Source organism: Vigna unguiculata, chromosome 2, assembly GCF_004118075.2.
Source record: "Vigna unguiculata cultivar IT97K-499-35 chromosome 2, ASM411807v1, whole genome shotgun sequence".
Classification (NCBI taxonomy): domain Eukaryota; kingdom Viridiplantae; phylum Streptophyta; class Magnoliopsida; order Fabales; family Fabaceae; genus Vigna; species Vigna unguiculata.
The window spans coordinates 7849914-7866205 of record NC_040280.1 but is presented as its reverse complement, the minus strand read 5'-3'; the positions used below and the strand labels follow the sequence as shown (position 1 = coordinate 7866205).

Here is a 16292-nt window from a genome sequence, read left to right as displayed (position 1 = left end):
ATAATTAGGGTTCATACAGTTGGCAAAAATATAAATTTCAAAATCCCTAAATCCATAATTAGGGTTTATCTTAATTTCAAACATCCCTGAAATCATAATTAGAGTTTATAATATCATAAAATCCCTAAATCATAGTTAGGGTTTATTATAGCCTAAAATTCCTAAATTCATAAGTAGGATTAATACTTTCATAAAATCCCTAAATTCATAATTAGGGTTTATAATAAGTTCAGAAAAACACAATTTGGGAAAAAAACATCATAATTGGAGAATCATAAATGTAATAACACATGCTCTGATACCACATGTAAATTATTTTGTAGTTTCCATGCAATAATACTTCATTATAGAAAACTACTATAGGATCTTAAGATTCATGATTCTCATATGTTATAATCACACATTCATGCTCATAAATCATAATAGGATACTAACCTTGATCCATGAGAGATCCAATAATAATGCGTTCTTTAATCTCTCTTCTTCAACCTCATTTTTCCAATCTATCTCTTTGTCTTCGTTACTCCTCTCACACTCTCTTTATTGATGGCTTATTGTGAGATAACGTTATGACTAGAGACAAAACCCTAATATCCTTTTATAAGCCAATGTTCATCAAGTTGGGCTTAGCTTTATTTTATTATGACTTCCCATAATAACCAATAGGTCCTTATATTTTATTAAATCACAATTGGGCCCATCATAATATTTCAAATGAGTCACATAATAGAATTAATTCGTTAATTAATTCTAACAATAAGTAAAGAGTGTTGACAATAGTCTATAAGTAAGTAGCTAGATGAAGAGGAATATAGCCTAACCTATAAGAGAGGGAGCAAAGTGAATGGTATATAAAATACTAAAATACTTGTTTGTCTGTATCTAGCTTTCGTGCAAGTGTCCTAAAACTACCACTTAGGAAAATAGGGTTGTACACCCACTACGAAGAAGTAAAAAGGGATTGAAAGATAGGAAGCATAATTGAATTATTATGGAAGAAAATCTTATGCATGAGTAGCTTAATGTATTATGGAGAACACAATACTATAACTAAGAAAATGCTACATAGTAAAGTTGTAAGACCCGTGGAATTTAATTAATTAAATAAATAATTAATTAATAAATGCGGGAGGGGAAATAATTATGTAATAAAATTTTGGTTGGTATGATGTGAAAAAGTAATAGCTCATGTGGTTGAGATTACTTTGATTGTGTGAGAGGACTTGGGTTCGAGTCCTATGTATGCTAACTTTTGTGTTATTGTTTTATTATTTAAATCTATGAAAACATGTTCTGGTATGTTATGATGATTGAATCGTGATTTCTAGCATGAAATATGAATTGGTTAGATGGTTTGATATTGATTTGATGATTGTATGGTTATGGGTTCAAGCCTTGGAGAACTTACATTAAACTTTATTTTTGGCATTTTTGGCTTTGACTTGAATATGGAAAGGTGGAAAGGAAACCCTAGTGGTATGGGGTGGCTGGAAAATAGCCTTAAGGAATTGGTGAATGACATTAAACACCACTTAATAATAAATTTTCGTTCTAGGGCATTTAGTTAGTCTTTAGGCACACTTTAAAAGGTAAAACTAGGTTAATAGCTAAGGTTTTGCAAGCTGGAAAACATACCCAGAGAGAGAGCACGAAAATTTGAGAGCTTGTGAGGTTGAGAGGGATTTTAGGGACTGAATTGTGAGAAGGCTAAGGGAACCATTGGCGTAGGGAGGAATTCCGATCATCAAGCTTAAGCGAAGGAAAACCAGGTTAGGGGAGCTGGACTCCGTAATTTTTATGCGTATGATTAATAATGTGTAACTGTATGGTATATTGGTTGTTTGTGCACTGTGAAATCCTTTATAATTCTGCGTTTCTGGAATTTTCCAGAAACCACCTAGCAGGTGATGAACCACCGCCAGGCGACTCATGCAATTTTATGTGTTCTGGGTTCCTGGAAGAGGAACCGCCTGGCGGCTGGGAGTGTGCCGCCAGGCGACGCATAGCGTCTTAGCTATTTTCTGGGTTTGCTGATGAAGCGCCTGGCAGGACTGGTTGAACCACCAGGCAGCGCGGGGTAATTTGACTCGTTTTTGGGTTTTCTGGAATTCTGGGTGAAATTTGATCGGGGCAAAATTCAGTGGTGATTCTTATGGAGTTGTAATTTTGACCAATAGTAGGTATAACCAACTAATCGAAGGCTTAAATGAATGGAACAGTGAATATGAGTTAGGGTTGAATGTATGTTATCAGAAATCACAATTTGGAATGTGTTACTGTGAATTGGACATAGGAATTGGTGATCAATGAAAGTATATAATGAATTGTTATGATTGTAACTGTAATGGGAATTCATGAAGATGGAAAAATGGTCGGGCATTGGGTGCGGGAAAAATCTGGAAAATACCCAGATGGTAAGCACCGCCTGGCGGCACGGGGGTTGGCCACCAGGCGCCAGCGTAGTGGCAGAGAGGCTGCAGGCTGAAGTGTTGTGCACTGAGGTTGGATAATGTCTTCCTTTGGGTTAGAATCAGGAGATGAGAATTGTGATAGTTGGGATTGTTTGACGAGGGAGTCGTGTATGAACCACAAGGGTGAGAAATTCCTTAGGTGGCGGTGACGTCAATTATTGGGGGTCTTTCTATCTTATGGCGCTATAGAGATTCTGCATACTGGTTAAGTTGGGTACGAGGGGGTTTAGCAATTTACCAATTATTGTGAATGAGAGTCCAAATAGTGAAAGAGTTTTGACAACAACTTAGTGGTAAAGAATCTAAGAGTACTAATAGGTTAAGAAGGAAGGAGTTTAATATCATAATTGAATGAGTCCTGTTATCAAGCTAGGGAGTGGGGATTTGGCCTCACCATTGTTAGTAACCATTTAAGTAATAATATCGGGGATTGATCAAATGGAAATGAGGTAAGAAACTGTGTTAAACTTGAACAATAAAACCAGTGTGTGCTGTACTGTCATGGCGCCTGGCACTGGGACCTGGACCGCCAAGCAGTAGCGGGATCACAGAGGGGTCTCGAGGCTTGGTGCACCTGGCGACAGAGGCAGTTCCGCCAGGCGGTCGCTGTTGCGAGAGAAATTTAAAGGCGTTGTGCGCCTGGCGGTACGCGACACCCGCCAGGCGGTCTGGAAGCTAGCAGCGCCTGGCAGCACGTGTCCCCCGCCACGCGATTTGCACTGCTGCAACTTCGAAACTTTGATTATGTATTTGTGATCTACAAGGCGTCTAGTGGTGTTTTAAAGGTGGGGTTGTTGGTGTTCCTTGAGTTGTGGCTCGGAACGTATCCCTTGAGTTGTGGCTCGGGATAGGGGTTAAGCACGTGGTATTCCTTGAGTGGTGGCTCGGAATAACATCTCTTGAGTTGTGGCTCGGGATGGCGGATGAACACGAGAAACCCTTGAGTTGTGGCTCAGGTTGGCGAGTGTTGCCGGTGTGAGTGTGCTGGTTGTGGCCAGTACGGATGGGTCCAGATAGATTGTCCTCCTCAGTTGTTGGCTGACGAGTTTGGTAGTCTTGGGACGATACAGACTATGTTTGTATATGGGAACTCTACTTGGCATTGCGGTGTATGGTCCGTAACATGTTTTCCCGCACGTGCTCTATCGGTTGTGGCCGATAGGTATGGCAGCAAGTCACCTTGAAGTAATCCTTAGACGATGTAGAACATGAATAATCTGATTTGGGGGTCAGATTGCAGGAATAAAAGTATAGGACAATGTGGGAAGTTAAGTTAAGTGTTGTGATATGTATTCATGTTGATATATATGTTTGTAACATTGTATATATGATTTATCTGCTAAGCTCACCCTATTTGCGTGTGTTTGGCGATGATCGTGTACACGGTACACGGGAGTAGATGTTAATGATGCAGGTGGCTCTGGTGCAGCTTAGTCGCGGAGAGGGTTTCAACTTGGGAAACTCTTATGTTATTTATTGCTTTTGAAAACAGTTGTAAACCCTGATGGGTAATTTTATAACATTGTGATTTTGGTATTGTAGTGGATGTTTATAAAATTTTAATTTTCCCGCGCTTTGGTAAAATGAGGTATTAATAATGCGCTGAGTATTTTATTTTCTTTATTTTATTTATAAACCCGTAATATCCTGACGGGATGTTACAAAAGTGCCTCTAAATGGAAGAAAATAAGGGAATATAATAGTACTTAAATTGGTGCTACATAAGTCTTGTCTTGTGAAATTTGGGTGCAATCTTATGAAGATATAATGCACCCTTTGACATAGTAGAAAGTTTGCCTTGGTTTAATTTTTATATACAATATTTAGAGCATGTTAGGCATATTGTTTGTTTGGCTAAATAACTCAAAAAGGAATTTCTCTTGAGTAACCAAATTTTTTGAAATATATTATGCTCGGTGTAGGATTGATAGGGAAATGTAATAAAAGGACATACTATTATAATACCTATTGTAAATGAAACGTATAAAGATTAGAGTATCCCAAATACTCAATTATAATTGTATAGTTTTCTTTGCTGATAAAAAAAATATATTAAAAAAATGAAAAACAAATTAAAAAAATTAAAAAAACCAGAAATATACACGTGGAGTTGACTTTAACACCGTCTGGTCAAAGTTAACAGTGAGTATCAAATTGAGTCATTTTTAAGAAAATGAGGACCAAATTAAGACAATGAAAAACTTGAGCATCAAACTGAAATTTCATGACAAATAAAGGGACCAAAAGAGTAATTTAACCAAAATAAAAAGTAGACGAACGGGTCTAATGTTATTCTTTGCCTGCACCCCCAACTTTATTATTCGATGTTACATTTTCATAATTATTTCAGCCCATCTCTCATTCATGCATCCTCTTTTTTTAGCGCCACTCCAAATTTGTTTCTTTTTAGTATTATTGTCTTATAATTTTTTTGGAAAACTAACATTTTGAAAACTACATCAACTTTGCATGTTTAACTAAGGGTACCGCCGTTAGGCAGACGATGTAGGATATTAACACCTTCCCTACACGTAATCGGCTCCCGAATCCAAAAATCTGGTTGTTCGCAAATTTGTTTTATTTTCATAGTTTTCCATAGTTTTCCATAAATAACTACGATGACGATTCCAAATCTCTTTTCAAACATGTTTTCTTTCTTTTTCGCCGTCTCGTCACGATTTCGGTTGTGACAATAAGAAACAAAATTAGGAGAGAAATAAATTTAAGAAAATAATGGTTAATTACACACACATTTTACTTTTACAATTCATTTTCTTAAAACTTAATTGTTAATATTAATTATTTATTAAAAAGTAAAAGAATTTACAATTGAGATATTTTAAAATAAAAAAAAAACATAAAAATGAACCTGATTATATTCTATATCTAGCTACCTACAAGATATATATATATATATATATATATATATATATATATATATATATATATATATATATATATATATATATATATATATATATATATATATATATATATATATATATAAATGAAGAATGTTGGAGCTAAAGATAGACATGAAAAGGAAGAATAAAGAAGAATGAGTTAGCCTTTACCTAATTTGGAAAGGAATAACAAAAACCTTATTTGGATACAAAATAAGAATTAAACAATGAAGCATGTTGAGAGATAACTACACATATTTGAGTTATACTTTGGTTATGAAACAATAATGCTTACCACAATAACAATTATTTAAGACACTATTTGCATTGTTCAATTGCTCCAAAAGAAAACAAAATGGAAAATAGTTTAAAAATTATTTAGGTTATTTCTATAATGATAACCCAACAATTAACATTATTGGCCAATGCCTCACATTCTAGTAAAAGGATTATGCCAACATTATTGGCCAATGCCTCACATTCTAGAAAAAGGACTGTGCCAACTTTGTACGTTTTGGTAATGCAACTGTAGACGCTAGAAACAACAACAATCTCAACACACTTGCCAAGGCAAATGCATTTCCCTATGGCATTGACTTCAATAATTGTTCCACGAGAAGGTTTAGCAATGGCAAAACCTTTGTTGACTTTATTGGTAACTTTTCCTCCTTTCTTCTCAAACATTGTCTTTGTCTTTGTTTGGTTGAGGTTTAATGTTTCCATACAAACATAAAAAAAAATATTACGAGGATTTTTATGCATTTATTGTCCTTTTGTATCTATTAGATTGGGTTTGCCAGTGCCACCTCCATACTTGGGTGTGCTCAAGTAGAAGAGACATCAAGTAATCATAAGAGTTAACTATGCATCAAGCTCTTGTGGAATCTTGAATTCAACCAGATTAGTAAGATTCAAAATAAATAAATATAGAGTTTAATATGCTTTTTTCTCAAATTATTTTCAAAAATTATGTTTCATCTTTAAAAATTGTATATTTATTTTGTTTGCATTTTATGAAATTCATATAAAATATCTTTTAACAAACAAGGAAGTTATATTCTAATTCATTTTGGAACTCCAATTATCATATAATAAATAATTAAAATGTTGTTTGTTGAAAAGATGTTTTATATAAGTTTTATAAAATACATCAACAAAATAAACATTTATTCAATCTAGAAAAAAATATAACTTTTAAAAGTAACTTCAGGTTAAAAAAACATTTTGACCCATAAATAAATTTTTTTTGTTCAATTTATTTCTTATAATATTTTTATTTTGTGACGAAGGGAGATTGTTTGTCCTTAGACAAACAAATTGAATACTTCACCTCGATTGTGACCAACGATCTTCCAAGAAGCATACATAGCAAACCAAAACTAAGACAATACTTAGTCAATTCCATATATCTCTTATCAATTGGATCTAATGATTACATGTTGAATTATTTCAAGTACCCAAATGGAACGAATAACAATCTAAATTTAGAAAAATATGTAGATTACCTACTTGAAAAAGTGGCTTCATGTATCAAGCTAATCTTTTGATAAATGTTTTGAATTACACATTGATTTCTAAAATGTAGTCATTGTTATATTTAATATGTCACCTTTCAATTAAGTATTTTACATATCATATGTATTTAATTTTTCCCAAAGAATGTGAAAAATGTGTTTTGTTTATTCTTTCTTTTCCCTAGGGAATTTATGATTTAGGAGCTCGAAATTGTGTGGTAAGTAGAATTGGTCAAATTGGATACACACCAGCATGTGTTATAAGGACACCATATTGCAAAAAAATGCAATGAAGATATAAATCAAAAGGTTAAATGTAAGACCCGAGAAAATTAAATAGTTAACTAAATAATTATTTAATAAAGGGGGGTAATAAAAGCCTTTAAGGCATTTAATACAGAGAGGTATGATGTGGAAAAGTATTAGCTCAAGTGGTTGAGCGTACTTTAATTGTGTGAGAGGACTTGAGTTCAAGTCCTATATGTGCCAATTATGTGTATTTTAATTTATGCATTATTTTGATGGTATACTTGAATGCTTGACGTGATAACAAAATCCTAAAATGGTAGGAATTATCACAAATATGAATTGGTTGTTTTGGTTGTGCGTTTGACTTGGTAATTGATGGGTTGTGGGTTCAAACCTTGCTAAGGACAAATTCATTCTCCTTTTGCCAAATTCTCTTGGCATGAATATGAAAGGGTTTAGGAACCCTAGTAGCTATAGATACTATAGATAAGTGAATATACCTAATAAAAAAAGAATAATTCATAAAAGAATAGTTAACGGTTGCGATTTGTCTCAAGATTGTTTTTCAATTTTTCAATAGAAAGAAAAGGGGGGAGTATTCTCAAAAACTTCATATCTATATTTTTATTGGCGGCATGGCCGAGTGGTAAGGCGGGGGACTGCAAATCCTTTTTCCCCAGTTCAAATCCGGGTGTCGCCTGATCGATAAGAAACTGTAAATGAAAGATTATATTACGTTTTTTTAGAAAACTTTTTTTCCAACAGAAGCAAGCGAGGGAAAAGGAGTCTTGAGAATTGTGTTTGATTCGAAATTATAAGCATCAGTAGACAAATTTGTATGAGTATCTATCCCCCATATTCATTAAAATGAATATGGGGGATAGATACTTTGTGTCAGGAACCAGATTTGAACTGGTGACACGAGGATTTTCAGTCCTCTGCTCTACCAACTGAGCTATCCCGACCATTCTTGAAGCTTAATACTTTGATTTTAAAAGATTTTTAAAATCTATGTTAATGAATCTATATCAACTAAGTAAAAAAAAAGTTTGTAAGTGAGTTTCCGCAGTAATAATTATTTTTTATTGTTAATCGTTAGCAAATGGAGAGGCAACGTGAAGTTATGTGTGTTGTTTTAATTGTAATCACTGTATTATGCCTTGGGATGACCATAATTGCATGAACTCTCGTCTATTTCACCCAAAATCTGGGTTTTGGCACGAGTTACCTGGTGATGGGCCGAAATCCGCCAGGCGGAGCACGAGGTCTGACACTGTTTTGTTATTTTGGTGATTTTTTTTATACGTTGATGTTTATGTTCGTCTTTGGTTTGGTTGTTTGATTGACTCATGCTATGATATTAATTCGTATGGTCGGACTATTATTAACAATGGAGAAGGGAACATGAGGGGTCATGTTAAGAATAGGTAATCCCTTTACTGAGTCGAATTAATGATCATTGAGTTTTGATTGGAAGTGTTGGACTGTAGAAATATTTCATTGTTAAACGTTGGGTTGTAGTGCTCGAGACAACAGAACCATGGAATCGGGAAGGGGAAACACAGGTGCAGAAAATTTGGGTTTATACCCATAATCTGGTATGCCGCCTGGCGGCATCTTATTGGCCGCCAGGCGATAGCGGCGTAACAAGGCTGTTTGGTAGATTTGTGAGTCTGTTTTGGGAAGAAATTATCTGTGAATGAATTGTGGTTGAATTGGGTATGAAAAGACGATTAAAATAGGGATTTTGGAATGATTGGGTTATAATAATTGGTTGAGGTAAGAAATAGGTGTGAGGCATTAGAAATTGGTTAAGAGTTAAACAAGCATTCTTCATGTATGGAGTGTGAATCTTGAGTTCTTTGGTGGGGCTGTGATAAGGGGATTGGAAAATAATTAAGTGTTGGTTATTATGAAAATGGACGAATCAGTAAGCATAAAATAAAGATGGACAGCTTTGTTGGGGTTGGTATGTAGTAACAACTTAGCAATGAAGGTTCTGGTTATTACAATGTAGTTCATTTTGGGTGTGATTAAAGGCATTGAAATGTTGGTTGTAGTCATAGGTATGGATGGATTTGCTATACTTTGATGATGCTCTTGTAATTAAGGAAACTTGAATGACTGGATTGACCATTGTATAGTATAGGTACTTGATACATATGATAGTGGTAGATTAACCATAAGGTGGATTCGATAGTGGGGTCTTTATTTGGGCGCTTGGATTTGGGTTATACATCGAATCAGAATAATTGAGGTGCTAATAACTAGTAAAGCTCTGCTACTGATATGGCGCCTAGCGGCATGGGTGTGCGCGCCAGGCGATAAGCATACCATGGGAGGGACAGTGTCACAAGTGCGCCTTGTAGCAGAGTGTGGCCCGTCAGGCGATAGACACCACAAAAATGGGTATGTGTGAGAGCGGCGCTTGGCAAAAAGGGGGTAACCGCCACGCGATAGCGACGCGAAAAGAGGCTCTACGTGCAAGTCTGGCGCCTGGCGAAGGGGACTGTCCCGCCAGGCGGTCTAGACCTGTTCCGCTTGGCGGCGCTTGGTGCTGCGCCAGGCGGAAATCCTGCAAACGTGACTTGTGTTGTGTTATGTTTAAGCAATGATGTTATGCTTGGATCGAGTGATGTTGTGCCATGAGCGAGTAGGTTCATGGATGGTGGTTAACATGTGATGATATGAGCGGGGAGGTTCATATCTAGTTACTCTCGCGTGGGGATACGAGCGAGGTAGGTTCTTATGTTCCGTGCTCACGTTTGAGAGATGGGTGTATGTCTTATTTTATACATTATATATATATATGTTGTTTTTATTTTTCTCAGCTCACCCTTTCTGTTTATGTATGACGATGATCGTGTGATTCGTTACACAGGAGCAGGTGTGGATGCAGATGATGTTGAGGATGCTCAGGCGACGGAGTGAAGGCTAGTTGGGATTAGAGCTAGGCATATTTTATTATGTTTTACTTATAATTATGGATTTTGGAAACTGTAACGTCTTTATGACTACTTTCTTATAATTTTTTGCGCGTGTTTAAATATTTTAAAATTTTCCCACGTTTGGGAATAATAATATCATGACGATTTAATTTTTTTTCCTTATTTATTTATTTATTTAAGTAATATTCTTTAGGGATGTTACATTAAACACTAGCCAGACAAACTCATTGGAAAGCCACAAGAGTTGCAAAACCAACTCTCACATTCACTTTCACTAATTTGGATAATTACAATTTCTCCCAGAAAATACGAAATTCCCCTGAAAACTTTGGTAAACAACGTCTACTATTAATCTCTTGAAAAAAAGAAATTAAAAAGTTAATGTGTTTTTTGTATTCTAGTATGATCATAACTAATACATTTATTGATTACATTTTCAGGGTTCAAAAATATTTTTGACTCGTGTGTCCAAAGAAAGAAACCTTGTGCAAACCGGAATGAATATTATTTTTTTGACTTTGCTCACCCTGCTAAAGCTACAAATAAAATATATGGAAATGAGCGTTTTAGTGGAACCCAATTATGCCTTCCTTAAAATATTCAGACATTGATTCATGCACATTAAAGTACGTGTACCACGTTCTTGTAGAAATATATCATCAAAAAAATTTGTTTGTTATTTGTTTTTCACTTTCTCTTTATGTATGATAAACAAGTTATACTTTGCCTAAAATGTTTTATGTTTCTGAACAATTTTTTCAATTGCTTCAAGAGAAAAATACAACATATATTGTTGGAAAAGATGTTTTTAGGGATCCAAGATAACAAATTTGAGTTTCAGGAGACTGATGATTGCATATATGGAAGGTGGATAAATTAAGAAATATTATATACCTATATTTTGTAAAGCCCACTTACTGTGTGTAAAATCATACCTAGTATGGTTAGGAATGTATTACGAGGAAAGATTTCTTGAATTTGTTTGTCTTTATAACATCTGGTGGTATTGCATTATCTATTCTATTTCAGATTATAACTTCTTTCATTTGTCATCATAGAGTTCGCCAACCTGATGTTCCAAAACATTTATTAAATTTTCAAACGTCAATGAAACCTAGTTGATAAAATTTAAAAACATTTTTTTTAAAATATAAAAGGAAAACATATATTTAAATAAAGAAAAAATTTTAAATGTTTGTTTACTTCAAATTTTTAAATTCTAATGAAATCTCTTTTTCTATACACTAATAAAGAACAGTTATGAAACTAATAATAATAATAATAATAATAATAATAATAATAATAATAATATAATTTTAATATAGATATTTCGTCTTTTGAACTTCAATATATATTGGATGGTGATAAAAAAAGATTCATGACAATTACATTAAATTATTTCATGATAGTAAATAAAATGTATTTATACAATAATAATGATAAACTTACATGTATGATAATGAGTTAGAAATGAAAATAATTAAATGAAAAATATCAAAATAGTATTCTACATGATAAAAATAAAAAACAAGTAAAAATATTGAAAAATGATCAAATGTGTGTCTTAAAAACAATTTGAGAGACCATTGAATGAAATTCACAAAGGAAAATAATTGCATAATTAAGGGTATGATAAGATGAAAAATAACTTAGAGGTCTAAATTTCAAATATCAACCTAGTCAATGGTTGAGAGATAACAAAAATTGTTTTAGTGAAACAAAAGAATTCTTCAAATGAAACAAAAATTAATAATTATAGAATAAAGAAGATAAGTTTTTTATATTATGTAGTAAATGAAAGGTTTATGAAATTAAAACTTAAATTAAGAGTGTTAAACATTCTCATGTGAAAATAAAATATACAAGAGTTTTGGAGGGCCAAAGTAATATAGTTCTTTGATCATTTGATTGGATCATTAGTATGATGCTTAAAAAAATGGCTCCTATGTAAAAAAATTGATCGTTAGATTAGATCATTAGTATAATGCTTTAAAAGTTGTGAAGAAGTAGAATCTATCTTGTTTTCATCTTCACATATAGTTTCCCTTTTATCACTTTTGAAAAATGAAAATATTATTTTATTCTTCATTGATATACTTTTTTTAAAATATATTAAAAGATAATTTATCATAATCTAATAAAAAATTGAAAGACGTAATTATTAGAAGAAAAATATATTATAGTTAAGCCATAATTAAAAATCGGTTACGAAAAAACACAATACATTTTTTTCTTTAATTATAAAAGATGAATATACAAAAGGCTCATGAGATAGAAAGTCATCTTAATAATTGTACCATAGTGGCAAAATTGGTCGCTATCTTAAAAGGTTGTTAACCCTAAAGTCGCCAAGTAACCTCTAGGCTTGAAGGAACACCATGAAGACCATAACTAGGTACATATCGACATACTTGGTCACAAAGCGTCTCATCATTAATCACACCTTACATGAATCAACTAGCTTACACAATGGCAAGGTTGATCAACTATTTGATCGCCTCAATAATATAAACGATATGAACACTAGCCGACCATAGTCGCGAAAAACAGATATGGAAATGGTAATTTCCAAAATGCTGCATACTCTAACTCAGGGGAAAAACCAGCTGAAACATTGTAAGAGAATAATGGGCCTACGATCTAGGCCCAACTAAGTCCAAACAAGCCCAATGAAGTTGGGCCAAAGTAAATTGTGGTCAAAATCCAGCCCATGGTTTAACTAAGGTAAAATGAGAATAATCTCCTATAAATAAGGGTGGACCCCAATAATTAAAAGTACACATTTCATTAGTGCATAATCTGAGATTTGACTTTGAGAACTTTTGCTAACTTGATCGTCGAAGCATTTTCTGTAGGTAACACCCCCATGTTCCATCAAGTACCCGATAACAAAGGCATAGTGAACATGACCGTGGATTATCCATGCAAGAAGCTTAGAGATTGTGGTAAGACGAAGTGTAAGTCCCATAATAATTTAATATTGTCCATGTAGGAATAATAACTATTAAATTAATATTTCATTATCAAGTGAGACAAAAGAGATTACGTTTTCTCTTCGAGAAAGGAAGGAAACAAATGAGAAATGAGAGCAAAAATAATGAGTATGTGTCTAACTTCATTTGTTCTTTAAAAAGAAAAATAAAACATATGAGAGTGAGCGATGAGTACAATTTTTGTGAAAAACTAAAAACGCAATGAAAAATAAAATAAAAAATAACTTCATAAATATTTGGTTTAATAACTTTTTTTGTTACTGTTTCCAAAAATGTCAAGTTGGTCCTCCAGTTTTTTTCGTCTCAATTTATTTTCATATTTTTAGTCAGAATTTGATATTTTTAGAAGAAAATAGAGACCAAATGAGTAATTAAACATAAAATTTTTATTCTTTTCTATATTTGATTTTATGTTTTATTATCTATTAACATTAAATGTTGTATTTTTTTAAAAGAAATTAAAAGACACACAATTTAATTTCCATCATTTTCTAAAATATGTACCTATAATTTTAAAAATTTTTAAATTTTTAACATTTTAAAAAATACATTTAATTTAAAAAAATAAAAAATATTTGGGGGGGTTATGGCCCATCCCCGCTTCTTAGATACCCTACCACTGAGAAAGAGTAAAAATATTCAAATGTAAGACATAAAAATACTTAATTAACATACATCATTTCAACATAATTACATAAAGGTTGTGATAAGACGAAAAATATCTTAGAGATGCAAATAAGTTTCATAACAAGCCAAACAATTAGAAGAAATAAAAAAATAGAAAGTGTGTAGTGTGTGTGTGTATGTGTGTGTGTGTGTGTATATATATATATATATATATATATATATATATATATATATATATATATATATATATATATATATATATATATATAAATACAAGGCTACTTAATAGACTGAGTATTTTAATAATTTAAACGGGGATGGGGATATGGTGGTGATAGGTGTTATGGCGGGTATGGGGACAATGATGGGTCATATTTGTACATCACCATCCTCATCCCCATACCTAATCGAAAAAGTTGAGTATTCCTCATACCTATACATGTACCTATACCGAGTCAAGTCAAGGATTCTCCATCAAAAGGAGGACGGGTTCGAGTAAAGCTACAAGGGTGGGTTTATTTGCCATCCCTAGTGGTTGGGATGCTTCAAAAATCTGATTTGCTTCAAGTGGTAGAGTTAGTGTTGTTAAAGTTCCTAGTTTAGATGGTTGAGACGGTTGTTCTGAGTGAGGTATTTGTGGAACATTTTATGTTGTGTATTATAGATGCCACATCTTTTGCATAAACCACCATTTCTAAATTAGGTTTCATCCTTCTTTAACTCCTAAGGTTCTAGTCTTCAAATTTTTTTGCCTTCCAAGCAATATTCTTTTGGTTGGAGGGAATACATTAGAGAATGAAATAACTGCCCACACTTGTTGATTGTTCACAGGGTAGATGATTGACATGTATATGTCTTCCTATATTGATTTTCTAGCAATCAGTGAGTTCTAGAACTTTTCCATAAGTTTTAGAACGAAATAATGTTGCACACTTTGTAAGACCCGTAGAATTTAATTAATTAAATAAATAAATAATTAATAAATGCGGGTAGGAAGACCCTTTATGGAATTAAATTCTGATTGGTATGACGTGGAAAAGTATTAGCTCAAGTGGTTGAGAGAACTTAAAGGTGTGAGAGGTCTTGGGTTTAAGTCCTATGTATGCTAACTATGTGTTATTTAATTATTATTAACCTTGGAGAACCTAAACTAAAACTTTATTTTTGCTAATTCTGTGTTGCCAATGATGGGAAGGAGTAGAAACCCTAGCTGTAAGACCCGGGAAAATTAAATAGTTATTTAATTAATTATTTAATTAGGATGGGTAATGAGAACATTTAAAGCAATAAATGTGAGGAGTTATAACGTGAAAAAGTGCTAGCTCATGTGGTTGAGAGTACTTTATTGTATGTGGGGACTTGGGTTCGAGTCTTATGTGTGTCATTTGGATGTTATTAAATTATGCATTTTTAGGTAATTATATATTGAATGCGTGGTGTCATGATAAACTCTTAGAATTGTAGAACTTATCATGAATAAGGATTGGTTGAATGGTTTGGCCTTGGTTAGGTATGTGCATGAGTGTGGGTTCAAACCTTGGTGAGAACTAAATAATTTTTTTTTGCCAAATTTTCCTTTTGCATGAATGTGAAAGGGCTAGAAACTTAGCAACCAAAGGAGAGGTAACCTAAGGGCTGGAAAACAGAGGGTTAATTGAACATTGGACTAGCATTGGTGTAATTCTTAATTAAAATTCGTGTAAGGCACTAAAAGGGTAATAAGTGAGAGTGATTGTGAGAGAGAAGGTCATAAGAAGAGAAAGAGTGCACTGTAAATTCGTACTCACCATAAGCAAGGGTTTTTCAGAGTTTTGGGGGCTGATTGAGAGAAGTGGTGGGGCTGAAATCACCAAGGATTGGACTGGAAACAAAGGCTAAGAAGGTTTTGTGAGGGGATAGGCATACAGATTCGAATTTGGCAAGGAATCCAGGTAAGGGGAGTTGTTTTCGATGCTTTAGATACCTATACATTGTATTGTGCTTTGGTGATTGAAACTACATGCCTTTCACCCATTTTTCCGCACTGTTTGATTGGGTTTTTGGGTTTTTCCCAGAAACCGCCTGGCGGTTCAAGCCCTACTGCCAGGCGGCTCATTAGAGATGAGCAACTGTTCTTATGTTGGGTTGAATCGCCTGGCGGTGATGAGTTCCTGCCAGGCGGCGCGACGCTGTTCGAGTTCTGGTTGATGATTTTGATGTTGTTTTGGGTGAATGTAACCACTTGCTGAGGTTCAGTGATTGTATACATATATATCTGTAATATTTTATTGTTCTGAATTGATATGTTGGAATGCTTGTGATTTTATTGGATTTTCGTGTATGGGCAGTTTGGGTGGAAACCTAGGAATGATTGTAAATCTTGGGTGGTATGGGCTAATTAAGATGTAATTGGAAGCATGGAATGCGAATAAAATGATATTGGTCAGAACGAGTGTTAAAAATGTTGTGAATGAATATGTGGTGGTGGTCGTGGAAGAAGAGTAGGGAGTTGAGATCTCGGAGTATGTAGGGAAAATGCGAGATGAGGTCTATATCTGATATGCCACCTGGCGGCTCCATGCTGGCTGCTAGGCGATGGCGTGTAGCA

General features: G+C 33.8%; 2 non-coding genes across 2 annotated transcripts; one reads left to right on the top strand and one right to left on the bottom strand.

Annotated features, from left to right (window-relative positions):
- Window positions 1-7766: 7766 nt before the first annotated feature.
- On the top strand, window positions 7767-7837 carry TRNAC-GCA. Its single transcript has one exon. It is a non-coding gene; the product is annotated as a tRNA-Cys (tRNA).
- Window positions 7838-8029: 192 nt separating this feature from the next.
- TRNAF-GAA lies at window positions 8030-8102 on the bottom strand. Its single transcript has one exon. It is a non-coding gene; the product is annotated as a tRNA-Phe (tRNA).
- Between the last annotated feature and the right edge of the window lie 8190 nt (window positions 8103-16292).